Consider the following 17,934-nt stretch of genomic DNA (forward strand, 5'->3'; position numbering starts at 1 on the left):
TCTACATCAATCAATCAATCAATCAATCAATCAATCAATCAATCCTTACCATCAAACTGAGAAACAAGGAGTGAAAAGAGTGCATTTACTCAGGGATACTTTTCAATCTCTAATTGCAAAATGTAAGAGCTCTTTCGGGTGATAAGTTTTTCTGTACATGTAAACAACTGATTTGCTTGAAAGGCTATCATGAAGGCACTGCTGGGATTTGAACAGGATCTTCTGTTTACTAGACAGGCACTTTGACCATCTAAGACACAGCGCCTCATAAATGCTACTTTAACCTGTTTCAGCTAGATATTCAGTGACCAATGTTACCTCATAGATTTTGCCTGCGATAGCTCTTCCAATCGTCCCTGGGTGGGCTCGAACCACCAACCTCCCGGTTAACAGCCGAGCGCGCTGGCCAATTGCGCCACAGAGACAAACAGCCCGCTCAATAAAATATTTGCGACTCAACAAGCCGCAATATCTTTTTTTTTAAAGCGAGCCAGCAACATTCGAAAGTAACCCTTTAAGCGCCAAAGTCGCAGAAATGCAACTTTACCGTATAAGGAAATTAATGAAATAATAGTAGAAAATGAATCACTTCAGTCATTGGTCGGTTCGGTGCAACTTCCCTTTATTAGCCAGGTATGATCCAGGGCAGATCCGGTAAGGAAAAAAATGGCTGGAGGAAGTACACGTGGCATGCAATTTACAGCAGATTCTGACTCTGAAGGGTATTATCTCCCCGAGAGTGACGATGGATTTCCAAGTGGAGATGAAGGGACTTCGAAACAACGGACAGGTGCAAAGGACAGACGGAGGCGAGGAACCAGTGGAACCAGTGGCTGCAGTAAAACTTGCCCGGTGGATGAGAGCTGGGACATGCTGAGAGAGGTCGAGGTATTTGAGGCATGGATCAAACCTTTTGAAGACCCAGTTGGCTACACAGGAGAGATGGATCTGACGGATGCTAATCCATTTGATATTCTGTCACTCTTTCTGACCGATCAGTTTTGGACTTTCATTACTGATGAGACAAATAGATATGCACATCAGTGTATGGCACCTATGATTCTGAAGCCACATTCAAGATTTCTTGAGTGGTATGATGTATCAGTCACCGAAATGAAAGCTTTCTTCGCTTTGCATCTCTCCATGGGCCTTGTTGAGAAACCTGAAATCGAGGATTACTGGGGAACATTTTGGCTTACACAAACGCCTGGATTTGGAAATGTAATGTCAAGAAACAGATTTGAAATCATTCTTTCGTTCTTTCATTTTGTCAACAATAATGATTATGTGAGAACAGGCGAGCCCGGGCACGATAAACTGTTCAAAGTCCGCCCAATAATAGATTTGATTATTCCCAAATTTGCAGCAGTTTACAGTCCAATCAAGGAGCTTTCTTTAGATGAAATGACAATAGCTTTCAAGGGGAGATCTTCACTAAAATGTTACTCTCCGAATAAACCTGACAAATATGGCTATAGAGTGTATGCCCTGAGTGAAAGCTGTTCAGGGTATGTTTTGCGCTGGTCAATGCACACTGGACAGTACAAAAATAATGCAAGCAACATCAGTGCAACACACGCAGTTGTCCGTGAGTTGGTTTCTCCCTTTACGGGCAAAGGACACGAGATTTACATGGACAGTTACTATACCTCGCCTGTAATTGCAAATGAATTAGCAGATTTGGAAACTGGACTGTGTGGGACGGTAAGGATTACCAGGTTGGGGATGCCAAAATGCCTTGGTAAAAGTGTCTTACAGCTGAAAAAAGGAGATGACCCAGTTTTTTGCAGAAAGGGAAAACTCCTGGCTTGTGCTTGGCACGATACTAAACGTCTCACCATGTTGTCCACAGTCCATGGAAATGATTGTGTTCAGAGGAGGATCCGATCCAAGACAGATGACACTGGCTTCCGTGACATCAAAAGACCTGTATGTGTCGACCAGTACAACGCCTACATGGGTGGAGTGGACACTGCTGACCAGAGGATGAAGACATACCTCTTTCCACACAGGTCCCGGAAATGGTATCATCGCATATTCAATGCCATTATAAGCATAAGTATTGTCAACTCACACATCATATACACCAAATCCACTCCAGGCCCACACAAACCTTTAAAGGTTTACATTCAGAACATTATTGATGCATTACTGGCTGATCACTCCAAAAAACAAGAAAGGCGCTCAAGACCGGAGGGTGAAATGCCACAGAGACTCACAGAGCGTCATTGGCTTTGTCAAGCAGAGGGACGTCCAGACTGCGCCGTGTGCTCTGACCGCTCTCGTACCAAAGGCAGGCGGCAAACAAAGTACAGGTGCCGTCAGTGTGGCGTTGGCCTCTGTGCGGTTCCATGCAACGAGAGATACCATACGCTAAAAAACTTTAAATGCTGTCATTTGGATATGTAAAAGTGCAGGGTACCTTGACCCTGGATGGACATCTTTTCTGTGATGGCTCTCTCCTTTCTTCACTGCTTTCTCCACAACCTGCCTGGCACCAATGATGGATGTATAAGTTGGAAAAATAAAAAAAATGAAAAAAATACATAATAAATACCGTGTTTGTCATCATTTGGTCAGAACTTGTAATCAGGGCCCGAGTTTGAAGATGTGAGCAAAAGGGGTGAAAATGGGTTAAAATGTGAAAAAACACCAAAATGAGCAAAATGAAATAATCCCCCATCATCAGTGCACAGTTTGCCCCCAGAAAAGCACTCCCCTGGTGCCTGGAGGTGATCTGACCACCAGAATATAGTACCATATACCCCTGCTGGTCTTGGAAAAAAAACCGAGCTTCCAGCCAATAGTACACTATACCCGAGGGACTCTGTCGTTTTTCGGCAATAGTACACTATACCCGAGGGACTCTGTCGTTTTTCGGCAATAGTACACTATACCCGAGGGACTCTGTCGTTTTTCGGCAATAGTACACTATACCCGAGGGACTCTGTCGTTTTTCGGCAATAGTACACTATACCCGAGGGACTCTGTCGTTTTTCGGCAATAGTACACTATACCCGAGGGACTCTGTCGTTTTTCCGGGCCGTAGTATGAAGTTGTGAGCAAAAGGGGTGAAAATGGGTTAAAATGTGAAAAAACACCAAAATGAGCAAAATTAAATAATCCCCCATCATCAGTGCACTGTTTGCCCCCAGAAAAGCACTCCAATGGGGCCTGGAGGTGATCTGACCATCAGAGTATAGCACCATATGCCCCTGAGGGACTTAGAGTAAAAACCGAAATAGTACACTATGCCTGAAAAGACTCTGTCGTTTTTCTGCAATAGTACACTATACCCGAGGGACTCTGTCGTTTTTCCGGGCCGTAGTATGAAGTTGTGAGCAAAAGGGGTGAAAATGGGTTAAAATGTGAAAAAACACCAAAATGAGCAAAATGAAATAATCCCCCATCATCAGTGCACTGTTTGCCCCCAGAAAAGCACTCCCCTGGGGCCTGGAGGTGATCTGACCATCAGAGTATAGCACCATATGCCCCTGAGGGACTTAGAGTAAAAACCGAAATAGTACACTATACCTGAAAAGACTCTGTCATTTTTCGGCAATAGTACACTATACCCGAGCGACTCTGTCGTTTTTCCGGGCCGTAGTATGAAGTTGTGAGCAAATGGGGTGAAAATGGGTTAAAATGTGAAAAAACACCAAAATGAGCAAAATGAAATAATCCCCCATCATCAGTGCACTGTTTGCCCCCAGAAAAGCACTCCCCTGGGGCCTGGAGGTGATCTGACCATCATAGTATAGCACCATATGCCCCTGAGGGACTTAGAGTAAAAACCGAAATAGTACACTATACCTGAAAAGACTCTGTCATTTTTCGGCAATAGTACACTATATACCGTTGGACTTAGTCGTTTTTTGGGCTCGTGGGAATAAGCGTTCAGCTCAAAATTCCCGGGCTAAATCACGCTGCTCCCGAGAAATTCTTACGCTGCTCTCACGCGGAATGTGCAAAATGGTAATGCTGGGAGGGAGGGGCGGGCGGTTTTTGAGAATGACGTTTTTCGCAATCGAAACAGGTACATTTCCTGGTTGTGCGGATACCGGGCAAGGAGCTCGTTTGACGGGCACACGAGAACCGCGATCGATGGGCCCCGTTCTGGTTTTATCCAGCTTCCAAGGCTCCTTCACAGCCGTAATGTCAAGTCATGGTTCGGAGGTGCGGAGGTGAGCGTCGGATCACGGAGCCTCTGAATGGAGCCCCGCGCTCCGCGCTCCACCGGGCTCTAAGCGCCGCTCAGACCCGGCATGAGAGGGTCTATTTTCGGCTTGATTTTACCAGACTCCCGGGCACTTCCAGAAGCTTCCTGTTTGCTCTGATTGCTCGGGGCAGAGCACGGTGTCACGCTGACCACGGGCTGTACGCGGAGGTGAGAGCTGGTTGTAAGGCGGATCACGGAGCCTCTGAATGGAGCCCCGCGCTCCGCGCTCCTCCGGGCTCTAAGTGCCGCTCAGACCCGGCATGAGAGGGTCTATTTTCGGCTTGATTTTACCAGACTCCCGGGCACTTCCAGAAGCTTCCTGTTTGCTCTGATTGCTCGGGGCAGAGCACGGTGTCACGCTGACCACGGGCTGTACGCGGAGGTGAGAGCTGGTTGTAAGGCGGATCACGGAGCCTCTGAATGGAGCCCCGCGCTCCGCGCTCCTCCGGGCTCTAAGTGCCGCTCAGACCCGGCATGAGAGGGTCTATTTTCGGCTTGATTTTACCAGACTCCCGGGCACTTCCAGAAGCTTCCTGTTTGCTCTGATTGCTCGGGGCAGAGCACGGTGTCACGCTGACCACGGGCTGTACGCGGAGGTGAGAGCTGGTTGTAAGGCGGATCACGGAGCCTCTGAATGGAGCCCCGCGCTCCGCGCTCCTCCGGGCTCTAAGCGCCGCTCAGACCCGGCATGAGAGGGTCTATTTTCGGCTTGATTTTACCAGACTCCCGGGCACTTCCAGAAGCTTCCTGTTTGCTCTGATTGCTCGGGGCAGAGCACGGTGTCACGCTGACCACGGGCTGTATGCGGAGGTGACCCGCTCCGTGATCTTAGCGCCGCCCAGACCCAGGGCCATCCACCCCGCATACGGCCAGACTTTGCCCGGCCAGGGAGCACCTTCTGCGGGTCGGAGGCTCCGGGTCGGAGCCCCTGGAGCCTGGAGCCCTCACCGGGCCCCGAACTCGGCTGCCGGAGGCAGTGCAGTGCCTCATGGATAAAAGGGCACCCAGCCGGTCTCGAACTCGCGTGAGGCGGAGCAGGGATCATCCACCCCGCACACGGCCAGACTTTGCCCGGCCAGGGAGCACCTTCTGCGGGTCGGAGGCTCCGGGTCGGAGCCCCTGGAGCCTGGAGCCCTCACCGGGCCCCGAACTCGGCTGCCGGAGGAAGTGCAGTGCCTCATGGATAAAAGGGCACCCAGCCGGTCTCGAACTCGCGTGAGGCGGAGCAGGGATCATCCACCCGCACACGGCCAGACTTTGCCCGGCCAGGGAGCACTTTCTGCGGGTCGGAGGCTCCGGGTCGGAGCCCCTGGAGCCTGGAGCCCTCACCGGGCCCCGAACTCGGCTGCCGGAGGCAGTGCAGTGCCTCATGGATAAAAGGGCACCCAGCCGGTCTCGAACTCGCGTGAGGCGGAGCAGGGATCATCCACCCCGCACACGGCCAGACTTTGCCCGGCCAGGGAGCACCTTCTGCGGGTCGGAGGCTCCGGGTCGGAGCCCCTGGAGCCTGGAGCCCTCACCGGGCCCCGAACTCGGCTGCCGGAGGCAGTGCAGTGCCTCATGGATAAAAGGGCACCCAGCCGGTCTCGAACTCGCGTGAGGCGGAGCAGGGATCATCCACCCCGCACACGACCAGACTTTGCCCGGGGAAGGGCCACTCTGGCTGGGCATGGCCCCCACTGAGCACCCCCTGGAACCCCTGGAGCCCCCGGAGCACCTCCAGAGCCACCCCCCACTCCTCCAGACTCTGCCCGGGGAAGGGACACTCTGGCTGGGCATGGCCTCCACTGAGCACCCCCTGGAGCCCCCGGAGCACCTCCAGAGCCACCCCCCACTCCTCCAGACTCTGCCCGGGGAAGGGACACTCTGGCTGGGCATGGCCTCCACTGAGCACCCTCTGGAGCCCCCGGAGCACCTCCAGAGCCACCCCCCACTCTCCCCAGACTATGCCCGGGGAAGGGCCACTCTGGCTGGGCATGGCCTCCGCTGAGCACCCCCTGGAGCCCCCGGAGCACCTCCAGAGCCACCCCCCACTCTCCCCAGACTCACCCCGGGGAAGGGCCACTCTGGCTGGGCATGGCCTCCGCTGAGCACCCCCTGGAACCCCTGGAGCCCCCGGAGCACCTCCAGAGCCACCCCCCACTCCTCCAGACTCTGCCCGGGGAAGGGACACTCTGGCTGGGCATGGCCTCCACTGAGCACCCCCTGGAGCCCCCGGAGCACCTCCAGAGCCACCCCCCACTCTCCCCAGACTATGCCCGGGGAAGGGCCACTCTGGCTGGGCATGGCCTCCGCCGAGCACCCCCTGGAGCCCCCGGAGCACCTCCAGAGCCACCCCCCACTCCTCCAGACTCTGCCCGGGGAAGGGACACTCTGGCTGGGCATGGCCTCCACTGAGCACCCCCTGGAGCCCCCGGAGCACCTCCAGAGCCACCCCCCACTCTCCCCAGACTATGCCCGGGGAAGGGCCACTCTGGCTGGGCATGGCCTCCGCCGAGCACCCCCTGGAGCCCCCGGAGCACCTCCAGAGCCACCCCCCACTCCTCCAGACTCTGCCCGGGGAAGGGACACTCTGGCTGGGCATGGCCTCCACTGAGCACCCCCTGGAGCCCCCGGAGCACCTCCAGAGCCACCCCCCACTCCTCCAGACTCACCCCGGGGAAGGGCAACTCTGGCTGGGCATGGCCCCCACTGAGCACCCCCTGGAACCCCTGGAGCCCCCGGAGCACCTCCAGAGCCACTCCCCACTCTCCCCAGATTCTGCCCGGGGAAGGGCCACTCTGGCTGGGCATGGCCTCCGCCGAGCACCCCCTGGAACCCCTGGAGCCCCTCCAGAGCCACCCCGCATTCCCCCAAACTCAGTCTGGGGACGGGCCACTCTTCCCCGGGTTGCAGGCTCTGGGACTCCGGGGATGACCACCGGGGACCAGGCCCTCCCTTCGAACCCGGGGACCCACACTTAAGCACCCCCACACGGGCTACACACCCTTGTTTCAGCCCCCTGGAGGTCCGTGCCCTTGGTACTATACCATGGAAGTCCGTGCCCTTGGTACTCCGACTGGAGTACCAAGGGAACGGCCCAGCACTCACCACAGAGGCTCGCGCCGGCCCCGGCCCACCTTTCGTCCCTGGGTACCCACACTTAAGCACCCCAACACGAGCTACACACCCTTGGTGCAGCCCCCTGGAAGTCCGTGCCCTTGGTACTCTGAGCCACTTTAAAAGATAAAAAGCACCAGGACCCCAAGGCCCTGGCTCCCCTGTCCCCTACACCACACTTGGAGGCAGGGCCCTTGCCCTCCACTGGCTGCCCCCGCGCCCAATGTACTCCATAACCGAAGAAGAGAGGGGGACCCGGAGGCCGGCCTACTAGGGTAACAGGTTTAATTTAGAGCCGGGGCTCTGGACCACAAATGCCAACAACCCCGCAGTGCGCAGGAGCCTTCGAAGCTGGATGAAACCAGAACGGGGCCCTACGATGGCGGTGACCAGCCAGTTGATAGCAAAGTGAGCCCTGGACAGGCGCTGCATTTGACAAACTCAGAGACGAGGAAGGGACCGGAGTCGGACCAAATATATCATCTGGCGCTGTGTCCAGCGTAAGGGTGAGCCAGCGCAAATCAGGACCACAAATGCCAACAACCCCGCAGTGCGCAGGAGCCTTCGAAGCTGGATGAAACCAGAACGGGGCCCTACGATGGCGGTGACCAGCCAGTTGATAGCAAAGTGAGCCCTGGACAGGCGCTGCATTTGACAAACTCAGAGACGAGGAAGGGACCGGAGTCGGACCAAATATATCATCTGGCGCTGTGTCCAGCGTAAGGGTGAGCCAGCGCAAATCAGGACCACAAATGCCAACAACCCCGCAGTGCGCAGGAGCCTTCGAAGCTGGATGAAACCAGAACGGGGCCCTACGATGGCGGTGACCAGCCAGTTGATAGCAAAGTGAGCCCTGGACAGGCGCTGCATTTGACAAACTCAGAGACGAGGAAGGGACCGGAGTCGGACCTAAAATATGCGCCGGCCCTGCCCCCCGCCCCGCGCAGAGCCATCGGACACGTTGAGGCTGAAGGGGACTGGCGCAGAGCCCTTGGGCCCAGGGGCTAAGCGCAGCCATCATCCTTCAAGCCGCGCCTCCTGCTGCGCGGGGGTGAGTGACAATGGGCTCGGACTGTGGTTCCGTCGGACGCGTTGAGGCTGAAGGAGACTGGCGCAGAGCCCCTGTAACAGGGGCTAAGCGCAGCCATCATCCTCCAAGCCGCGCGTCCTTCAGTGCGGGGGTGAGTGACAGTGGGCCTGGACTGTTGTTCCACCGGACGCGTTGAGGCTGAAGGGGACTGGTGCAGAGCCCCTGTGCCAGGGGCTAAGCGCAGCCATCATCCTCCAAGCCGCGCGTCCTTCTGCGCAGGGGTGAGTGACAGTGGACCCGGACTGTGTTCCCACCGGACGCGTTGAGGCTGAAGGGGACTGGCTCAGAGCCCCTGGCACAGGGGCTAAGCACAGCCATCATCCTTCAAGCCGCGCGTCCTTCAGTGCGGGGGTGAGTGACAGAGGGCCTGGACTGTTGTTCCACCGGACGCGTTGAGGCTGAAGGGGACTGGTGCAGAGCCCCTGTGCCAGGGGCTAAGCGCAGCCATCATCCTCCAAGCCGCGCGTCCTTCTGCGCAGGGGTGAGTGACAATGGACCCGGACTGTGTTCCCACCGGACGCGTTGAGGCTGAAGGGGACTGGCTCAGAGCCCCTGGCACAGGGGCTAAGCGCAGCCATCATCCTCCAAGCCGCGCGTCCTTCAGTGCGGGGGTGAGTGACAGAGGGCCTGGACTGTTGTTCCACCGGACGCGTTGAGGCTGAAGGGGACTGGTGCAGAGCCCCTGTGCCAGGGGCTAAGCGCAGCCATCATCCTCCAAGTCGCGCGTCCTTCTGCGCAGGGGTGAGTGACAGTGGACCCGGACTGTGTTCCCACCGGACGCGTTGAGGCTGAAGGGGACTGGCTCAGAGCCCCTGGCACAGGGGCTAAGCACAGCCATCATCCTTCAAGCCGCGCGTCCTTCAGTGCGGGGGTGAGTGACAGAGGGCCTGGACTGTTGTTCCACCGGACGCGTTGAGGCTGAAGGGGACTGGTGCAGAGCCCCTGTGCCAGGGGCTAAGCGCAGCCATCATCCTCCAAGCCGCGCGTCCTTCTGCGCAGGGGTGAGTGACAATGGACCCGGACTGTGTTCCCACCGGACGCGTTGAGGCTGAAGGGGACTGGCTCAGAGCCCCTGGCACAGGGGCTAAGCGCAGCCATCATCCTTCAAGCCGCGCGTCCTTCAGTGCGGGGGTGAGTGACGGTCCCATCTCCGGAGACAAGGGGCCAGGCGCGGGGGAAGCCAGTCAGACTGAAGCCCCGCGCCTGGTGGGACCTCTGTCTCGGCCTCGCTTCCAACGTGTCCGGCGTGAGGTTAGCCGGAGCAAACCACAGCCGCAAAATGTAAACAAACCCGCAGTGCGCAGGAGCCTTCGAAGCTGGATAAAACCAGAACGGGGCCCTACGATGGCGGGTCTTGAGTGCCAATAGACCAAGCTCCTTGTCTGGTATACATAGAACCATGATTTGTACCATTTTCATGGTTGATTCACGGATGATCCCTGCTCCGCCTCACGCGAGTTGGACGGCTGGGTGCCTTTTATCCATGAGGCACTGCACTGCCTCCGGCAGCCGAGTTCGGGGCCCGGTGAGGGCTCCAGGCTCCAGGGGCTCCGACCCGGAGCCTCCGACCCGCAGAAGGTGCTCCCTGGCCGGGCAAAGTCTGGCCGTGTGCGGGGTGGATGATCCCTGCTCCGCCTCACGCGAGTTCGAGACCGGCTGGGTGCCCTTTTATCCATGAGGCACTGCACTTCCTCCGGCAGCCGAGTTCGGGGCCCGGTGAGGGCTCCAGGCTCCAGGGGCTCCGACCCGGAGCCTCCGACCCGCAGAAGGTGCTCCCTGGCCGGGCAAAGTCTGGCCGTGTGCGGGGTGGATGATCCCTGCTCCGCCTCACGCGAGTTCGAGACCGGCTGGGTGCCCTTTTATCCATGAGGCACTGCACTGCCTCCGGCAGCCGAGTTCGGGGCCCGGTGAGGGCTCCAGGCTCCAGGGGCTCCGACCCGGAGCCTCCGACCCGCAGAAGGTGCTCCCTGGCCGGGCAAAGTCTGGCCGTGTGCGGGGTGGATGATCCCTGCTCCGCCTCACGCGAGTTCGAGACCGGCTGGGTGCCCTTTTATCCATGAGGCACTGCACTGCCTCCGGCAGCCGAGTTCGGGGCCCGGTGAGGGCTCCAGGCTCCAGGGGCTCCGACCCGGAGCCTCCGACCCGCAGAAGGTGCTCCCTGGCCGGGCAAAGTCTGGCCGTGTGCGGGGTGGATGATCCCTGCTCCGCCTCACGCGAGTTCGAGACCGGCTGGGTGCCCTTTTATCCATGAGGCACTGCACTTCCTCCGGCAGCCGAGTTCGGGGCCCGGTGAGGGCTCCAGGCTCCAGGGGCTCCGACCCGGAGCCTCCGACCCGCAGAAGGTGCTCCCTGGCCGGGCAAAGTCTGGCCGTGTGCGGGGTGGATGATCCCTGCTCCGCCTCACGCGAGTTCGAGACCGGCTGGGTGCCCTTTTATCCAAGAATCAACTGGAGTGTGGAGCTTCTACGGGCCTCCAGGGGCACTGCCGACCCAGAGCTGTGCCCCGGCTTCAGTTCTCTGTATCTCAGGAAGTTTTTTATTTATACATTTATTTCATCCATAATCTCTGGCGCCTAAAGGGTTATCAGTCCTTGGGGCTTGGGGCTAGGCTTGGCGTTTGTCAAATATTTATTTATTTTTGTCCACCTTTATTTACAAAAAATACAGAAGATGGCAGCAGATGATAAGGTATTGAAACCAAAAACTCTGTATTCTAACCCTTTAAGCGCCAAAGTCGCAGAAATGCAACTTTACCGTATAAGGAAATTAATGAAATAATAGTAGAAAATGAATCACTTCAGTCATTGGTCGGTTCGGTGCAACTTCCCTTTATTAGCCAGGTATGATCCAGGGCAGATCCGGTAAGGAAAAAAATGGCTGGAGGAAGTACACGTGGCATGCAATTTACAGCAGATTCTGACTCTGAAGGGTATTATCTCCCGGAGAGTGACGATGGATTTCCAAGTGGAGATGAAGGGACTTCGAAACAACGGACAGGTGCAAAGGACAGACGGAGGCGAGGAACCAGTGGAACCAGTGGCTGCAGTAAAACTTGCCCGGTGGATGAGAGCTGGGACATGCTGAGAGAGGTCGAGGTATTTGAGGCATGGATCAAACCTTTTGAAGACCCAGTTGGCTACACAGGAGAGATGGATCTGACGGATGCTAATCCATTTGATATTCTGTCACTCTTTCTGACCGATCAGTTTTGGACTTTCATTACTGATGAGACAAATAGATATGCACATCAGTGTATGGCACCTATGATTCTGAAGCCACATTCAAGATTTCTTGAGTGGTATGATGTATCAGTCACCGAAATGAAAGCTTTCTTCGCTTTGCATCTCTCCATGGGCCTTGTTGAGAAACCTGAAATCGAGGATTACTGGGGAACATTTTGGCTTACACAAACGCCTGGATTTGGAAATGTAATGTCAAGAAACAGATTTGAAATCATTCTTTCGTTCTTTCATTTTGTCAACAATAATGATTATGTGAGAACAGGCGAGCCCGGGCACGATAAACTGTTCAAAGTCCGCCCAATAATAGATTTGATTATTCCCAAATTTGCAGCAGTTTACAGTCCAATCAAGGAGCTTTCTTTAGATGAAATGACAATAGAGGATCCGATCCAAGACAGATGACACTGGCTTCCGTGACATCAAAAGACCTGTATGTGTCGACCAGTACAACGCCTACATGGGTGGAGTGGACACTGCTGACCAGAGGATGAAGACATACCTCTTTCCACACAGGTCCCGGAAATGGTATCATCGCATATTCAATGCCATTATAAGCATAAGTATTGTCAACTCACACATCATATACACCAAATCCACTCCAGGCCCACACAAACCTTTAAAGGTTTACATTCAGAACATTATTGATGCATTACTGGCTGATCACTCCAAAAAACAAGAAAGGCGCTCAAGACCGGAGGGTGAAATGCCACAGAGACTCACAGAGCGTCATTGGCTTTGTCAAGCAGAGGGACGTCCAGACTGCGCCGTGTGCTCTGACCGCTCTCGTACCAAAGGCAGGCGGCAAACAAAGTACAGGTGCCGTCAGTGTGGCGTTGGCCTCTGTGCGGTTCCATGCAACGAGAGATACCATACGCTAAAAAACTTTAAATGCTGTCATTTGGATATGTAAAAGTGCAGGGTACCTTGACCCTGGATGGACATCTTTTCTGTGATGGCTCTCTCCTTTCTTCACTGCTTTCTCCACAACCTGCCTGGCACCAATGATGGATGTATAAGTTGGAAAAATAAAAAAAATGAAAAAAATACATAATAAATACCGTGTTTGTCATCATTTGGTCAGAACTTGTAATCAGGGCCCGAGTTTGAAGATGTGAGCAAAAGGGGTGAAAATGGGTTAAAATGTGAAAAAACACCAAAATGAGCAAAATGAAATAATCCCCCATCATCAGTGCACAGTTTGCCCCCAGAAAAGCACTCCCCTGGTGCCTGGAGGTGATCTGACCACCAGAATATAGTACCATATACCCCTGCTGGTCTTAGAAAAAAAACCGAGCTTCCAGCCAATAGTACACTATACCCGAGGGACTCTGTCGTTTTTCGGCAATAGTACACTATACCCGAGGGACTCTGTCGTTTTTCGGCAATAGTACACTATACCCGAGGGACTCTGTCGTTTTTCGGCAATAGTACACTATACCCGAGGGACTCTGTCGTTTTTCGGCAATAGTACACTATACCCGAGGGACTCTGTCGTTTTTCGGCAATAGTACACTATACCCGAGGGACTCTGTCGTTTTTCCGGGCCGTAGTATGAAGTTGTTAGCAAAAGGGGTGAAAATGGGTTAAAATGTGAAAAAACACCAAAATGAGCAAAATTAAATAATCCCCCATCATCAGTGCACTGTTTGCCCCCAGAAAAGCACTCCAATGGGGCCTGGAGGTGATCTGACCATCAGAGTATAGCACCATATGCCCCTGAGGGACTTAGAGTAAAAACCGAAATAGTACACTATGCCTGAAAAGACTCTGTCGTTTTTCTGCAATAGTACACTATACCCGAGGGACTCTGTCGTTTTTCCGGGCCGTAGTATGAAGTTGTGAGCAAAAGGGGTGAAAATGGGTTAAAATGTGAAAAAACACCAAAATGAGCAAAATGAAATAATCCCCCATCATCAGTGCACTGTTTGCCCCCAGAAAAGCACTCCCCTGGGGCCTGGAGGTGATCTGACCATCAGAGTATAGCACCATATGCCCCTGAGGGACTTAGAGTAAAAACCGAAATAGTACACTATACCTGAAAAGACTCTGTCATTTTTCGGCAATAGTACACTATATACCGTTGGACTTAGTCGTTTTTTGGGCTCGTGGGAATAAGCGTTCAGCTCAAAATTCCCGGGCTAAATCACGCTGCTCCCGAGAAATTCTTACGCTGCTCTCACGCGGAATGTGCAAAATGGTAATGCTGGGAGGGAGGGGCGGGCGGTTTTTGAGAATGACGTTTTTCGCAATCGAAACAGGTACATTTCCTGGTTGTGCGGATACCGGGCAAGGAGCTCGTTTGACGGGCACACGAGAACCGCGATCGATGGGCCCCGTTCTGGTTTTATCCAGCTTCCAAGGCTCCTTCACAGCCGTAATGTCAAGTCATGGTTCGGAGGTGCGGAGGTGAGCGTCGGATCACGGAGCCTCTGAATGGAGCCCCGCGCTCCGCGCTCCACCGGGCTCTAAGCGCCGCTCAGACCCGGCATGAGAGGGTCTATTTTCGGCTTGATTTTACCAGACTCCCGGGCACTTCCAGAAGCTTCCTGTTTGCTCTGATTGCTCGGGGCAGAGCACGGTGTCACGCTGACCACGGGCTGTACGCGGAGGTGAGAGCTGGTTGTAAGGCGGATCACGGAGCCTCTGAATGGAGCCCCGCGCTCCGCGCTCCTCCGGGCTCTAAGTGCCGCTCAGACCCGGCATGAGAGGGTCTATTTTCGGCTTGATTTTACCAGACTCCCGGGCACTTCCAGAAGCTTCCTGTTTGCTCTGATTGCTCGGGGCAGAGCACGGTGTCACGCTGACCACGGGCTGTACGCGGAGGTGAGAGCTGGTTGTAAGGCGGATCACGGAGCCTCTGAATGGAGCCCCGCGCTCCGCGCTCCTCCGGGCTCTAAGTGCCGCTCAGACCCGGCATGAGAGGGTCTATTTTCGGCTTGATTTTACCAGACTCCCGGGCACTTCCAGAAGCTTCCTGTTTGCTCTGATTGCTCGGGGCAGAGCACGGTGTCACGCTGACCACGGGCTGTACGCGGAGGTGAGAGCTGGTTGTAAGGCGGATCACGGAGCCTCTGAATGGAGCCCCGCGCTCCGCGCTCCTCCGGGCTCTAAGCGCCGCTCAGACCCGGCATGAGAGGGTCTATTTTCGGCTTGATTTTACCAGACTCCCGGGCACTTCCAGAAGCTTCCTGTTTGCTCTGATTGCTCGGGGCAGAGCACGGTGTCACGCTGACCACGGGCTGTACGCGGAGGTGACCCGCTCCGTGATCTTAGCGCCGCCCAGACCCAGGGCCATCCACCCCGCATACGGCCAGACTTTGCCCGGCCAGGGAGCACCTTCTGCGGGTCGGAGGCTCCGGGTCGGAGCCCCTGGAGCCTGGAGCCCTCACCGGGCCCCGAACTCGGCTGCCGGAGGCAGTGCAGTGCCTCATGGATAAAAGGCACCCAGCCGTCCAACTCGCGTGAGGCGGAGCAGGGATCATCCGTGAATCAACCATGAAAATGGTACAAATCATGGTTCTATGTATACCAGACAAGGAGCTTGGTCTATTGGCACTCAAGACCCGCCATCGTAGGGCCCCGTTCTGGTTTTATCCAGCTTCGAAGGCTCCTGCGCACTGCGGGTTTGTTTACATTTTGCGGCTGTGGTTTGCTCCGGCTAACCTCACGCCGGACACGTTGAAAGCGAGGCCGAGACAGAGGTCCCACCAGGCGCTGGGCTTCAGTCTGACTGGCTTCCCCCGCGCCTGGCCCCTTGTCTCCGGAGATGGGACCGTCACTCACCCCCGCACTGAAGGACGCGCGGCTTGAAGGATGATGGCTGCGCTTAGCCCCTGTGCCAGGGGCTCTGAGCCAGTCCCCTTCAGCTTCAACGCGTCCGGTGGGAACACAGTCCGGGTCCATTGTCACTCACCCCTGCGCAGAAGGACGCGCGGCTTGGAGGATGATGGCTGCGCTTAGCCCCTGGCACAGGGGCTCTGCACCAGTCCCCTTCAGCCTCAACGCGTCCGGTGGAACAACAGTCCAGGCCCTCTGTCACTCACCCCCGCACTGAAGGACGCGCGGCTTGAAGGATGATGGCTGTGCTTAGCCCCTGTGCCAGGGGCTCTGAGCCAGTCCCCTTCAGCCTCAACGCGTCCGGTGGGAACACAGTCCGGGTCCACTGTCACTCACCCCTGCGCAGAAGGACGCGCGACTTGGAGGATGATGGCTGCGCTTAGCCCCTGGCACAGGGGCTCTGCACCAGTCCCCTTCAGCCTCAACGCGTCCGGTGGAACAACAGTCCAGGCCCACTGTCACTCACCCCCGCACTGAAGGACGCGCGGCTTGGAGGATGATGGCTGCGCTTAGCCCCTGTGCCAGGGGCTCTGAGCCAGTCCCCTTCAGCCTCAACGCGTCCGGTGGGAACACAGTCCGGGTCCATTGTCACTCACCCCTGCGCAGAAGGACGCGCGGCTTGGAGGATGATGGCTGCGCTTAGCCCCTGGCACAGGGGCTCTGCACCAGTCCCCTTCAGCCTCAACGCGTCCGGTGGAACAACAGTCCAGGCCCTCTGTCACTCACCCCCGCACTGAAGGACGCGCGGCTTGAAGGATGATGGCTGTGCTTAGCCCCTGTGCCAGGGGCTCTGAGCCAGTCCCCTTCAGCCTCAACGCGTCCGGTGGGAACACAGTCCGGGTCCACTGTCACTCACCCCTGCGCAGAAGGACGCGCGGCTTGGAGGATGATGGCTGCGCTTAGCCCCTGGCACAGGGGCTCTGCACCAGTCCCCTTCAGCCTCAACGCGTCCGGTGGAACAACAGTCCAGGCCCACTGTCACTCACCCCCGCACTGAAGGACGCGCGGCTTGGAGGATGATGGCTGCGCTTAGCCCCTGTTACAGGGGCTCTGCGCCAGTCTCCTTCAGCCTCAACGCGTCCGACGGAACCACAGTCCGAGCCCATTGTCACTCACCCCCGCGCAGCAGGAGGCGCGGCTTGAAGGATGATGGCTGCGCTTAGCCCCTGGGCCCAAGGGCTCTGCGCCAGTCCCCTTCAGCCTCAACGTGTCCGATGGCTCTGCGCGGGGCGGGGGGCAGGGCCGGCGCATATTTTTGGTCCGACTCCGGTCCCTTCCTCGTCTCTGAGTTTGTCAAATGCAGCGCCTGTCCAGGGCTCACTTTGCTATCAACTGGCTGGTCACCGCCATCGTAGGGCCCCGTTCTGGTTTCATCCAGCTTCGAAGGCTCCTGCGCACTGCGGGGTTGTTGGCATTTGTGGTCCTGATTTGCGCTGGCTCACCCTTACGCTGGACACAGCGCCAGATGATATATTTGGTCCGACTCCGGTCCCTTCCTCGTCTCTGAGTTTGTCAAATGCAGCGCCTGTCCAGGGCTCACTTTGCTATCAACTGGCTGGTCACCGCCATCGTAGGGCCCCGTTCTGGTTTCATCCAGCTTCGAAGGCTCCTGCGCACTGCGGGGTTGTTGGCATTTGTGGTCCTGATTTGCGCTGGCTCACCCTTACGCTGGACACAGCGCCAGATGATATATTTGGTCCGACTCCGGTCCCTTCCTCGTCTCTGAGTTTGTCAAATGCAGCGCCTGTCCAGGGCTCACTTTGCTATCAACTGGCTGGTCACCGCCATCGTAGGGCCCCGTTCTGGTTTCATCCAGCTTCGAAGGCTCCTGCGCACTGCGGGGTTGTTGGCATTTGTGGTCCTGATTTGCGCTGGCTCACCCTTACGCTGGACACAGCGCCAGATGATATATTTGGTCCGACTCCGGTCCCTTCCTCGTCTCTGAGTTTGTCAAATGCAGCGCCTGTCCAGGGCTCACTTTGCTATCAACTGGCTGGTCACCGCCATCGTAGGGCCCCGTTCTGGTTTCATCCAGCTTCGAAGGCTCCTGCGCACTGCGGGGTTGTTGGCATTTGTGGTCCAGAGCCCCGGCTCTAAATTAAACCTGTTACCCTAGTAGGCCGGCCTCCGGGTCCCCCTCTCTTCTTCGGTTATGGAGTACATTGGGCGCGGGGGCAGCCAGTGGAGGGCAAGGGCCCTGCCTCCAAGTGTGGTGTAGGGGACAGGGGAGCCAGGGCCTTGGGGTCCTGGTGCTTTTTATCTTTTAAAGTGGCTCAGAGTACCAAGGGCACGGACTTCCAGGGGGCTGCACCAAGGGTGTGTAGCTCGTGTTGGGGTGCTTAAGTGTGGGTACCCAGGGACGAAAGGTGGGCCGGGGCCGGCGCGAGCCTCTGTGGTGAGTGCTGGGCCGTTCCCTTGGTACTCCAGTCGGAGTACCAAGGGCACGG

At 56.4% G+C, this 17,934-nt stretch overlaps 1 non-coding gene across 1 annotated transcript; it reads right to left on the reverse strand.

The window, feature by feature from the left end:
- Window positions 1-351: 351 nt before the first annotated feature.
- On the reverse strand, window positions 352-425 carry trnan-guu (transfer RNA asparagine (anticodon GUU)). Its single transcript has one exon. It is a non-coding gene; the product is annotated as a tRNA-Asn (tRNA).
- Between the last annotated feature and the right edge of the window lie 17,509 nt (window positions 426-17,934).

Source organism: Eucyclogobius newberryi, unplaced genomic scaffold, assembly GCF_026437365.1.
Source record: "Eucyclogobius newberryi isolate DKJ021-1_F unplaced genomic scaffold, fEucNew1.0.hap1 SCAF_123, whole genome shotgun sequence".
Classification (NCBI taxonomy): domain Eukaryota; kingdom Metazoa; phylum Chordata; class Actinopteri; order Gobiiformes; family Gobiidae; genus Eucyclogobius; species Eucyclogobius newberryi.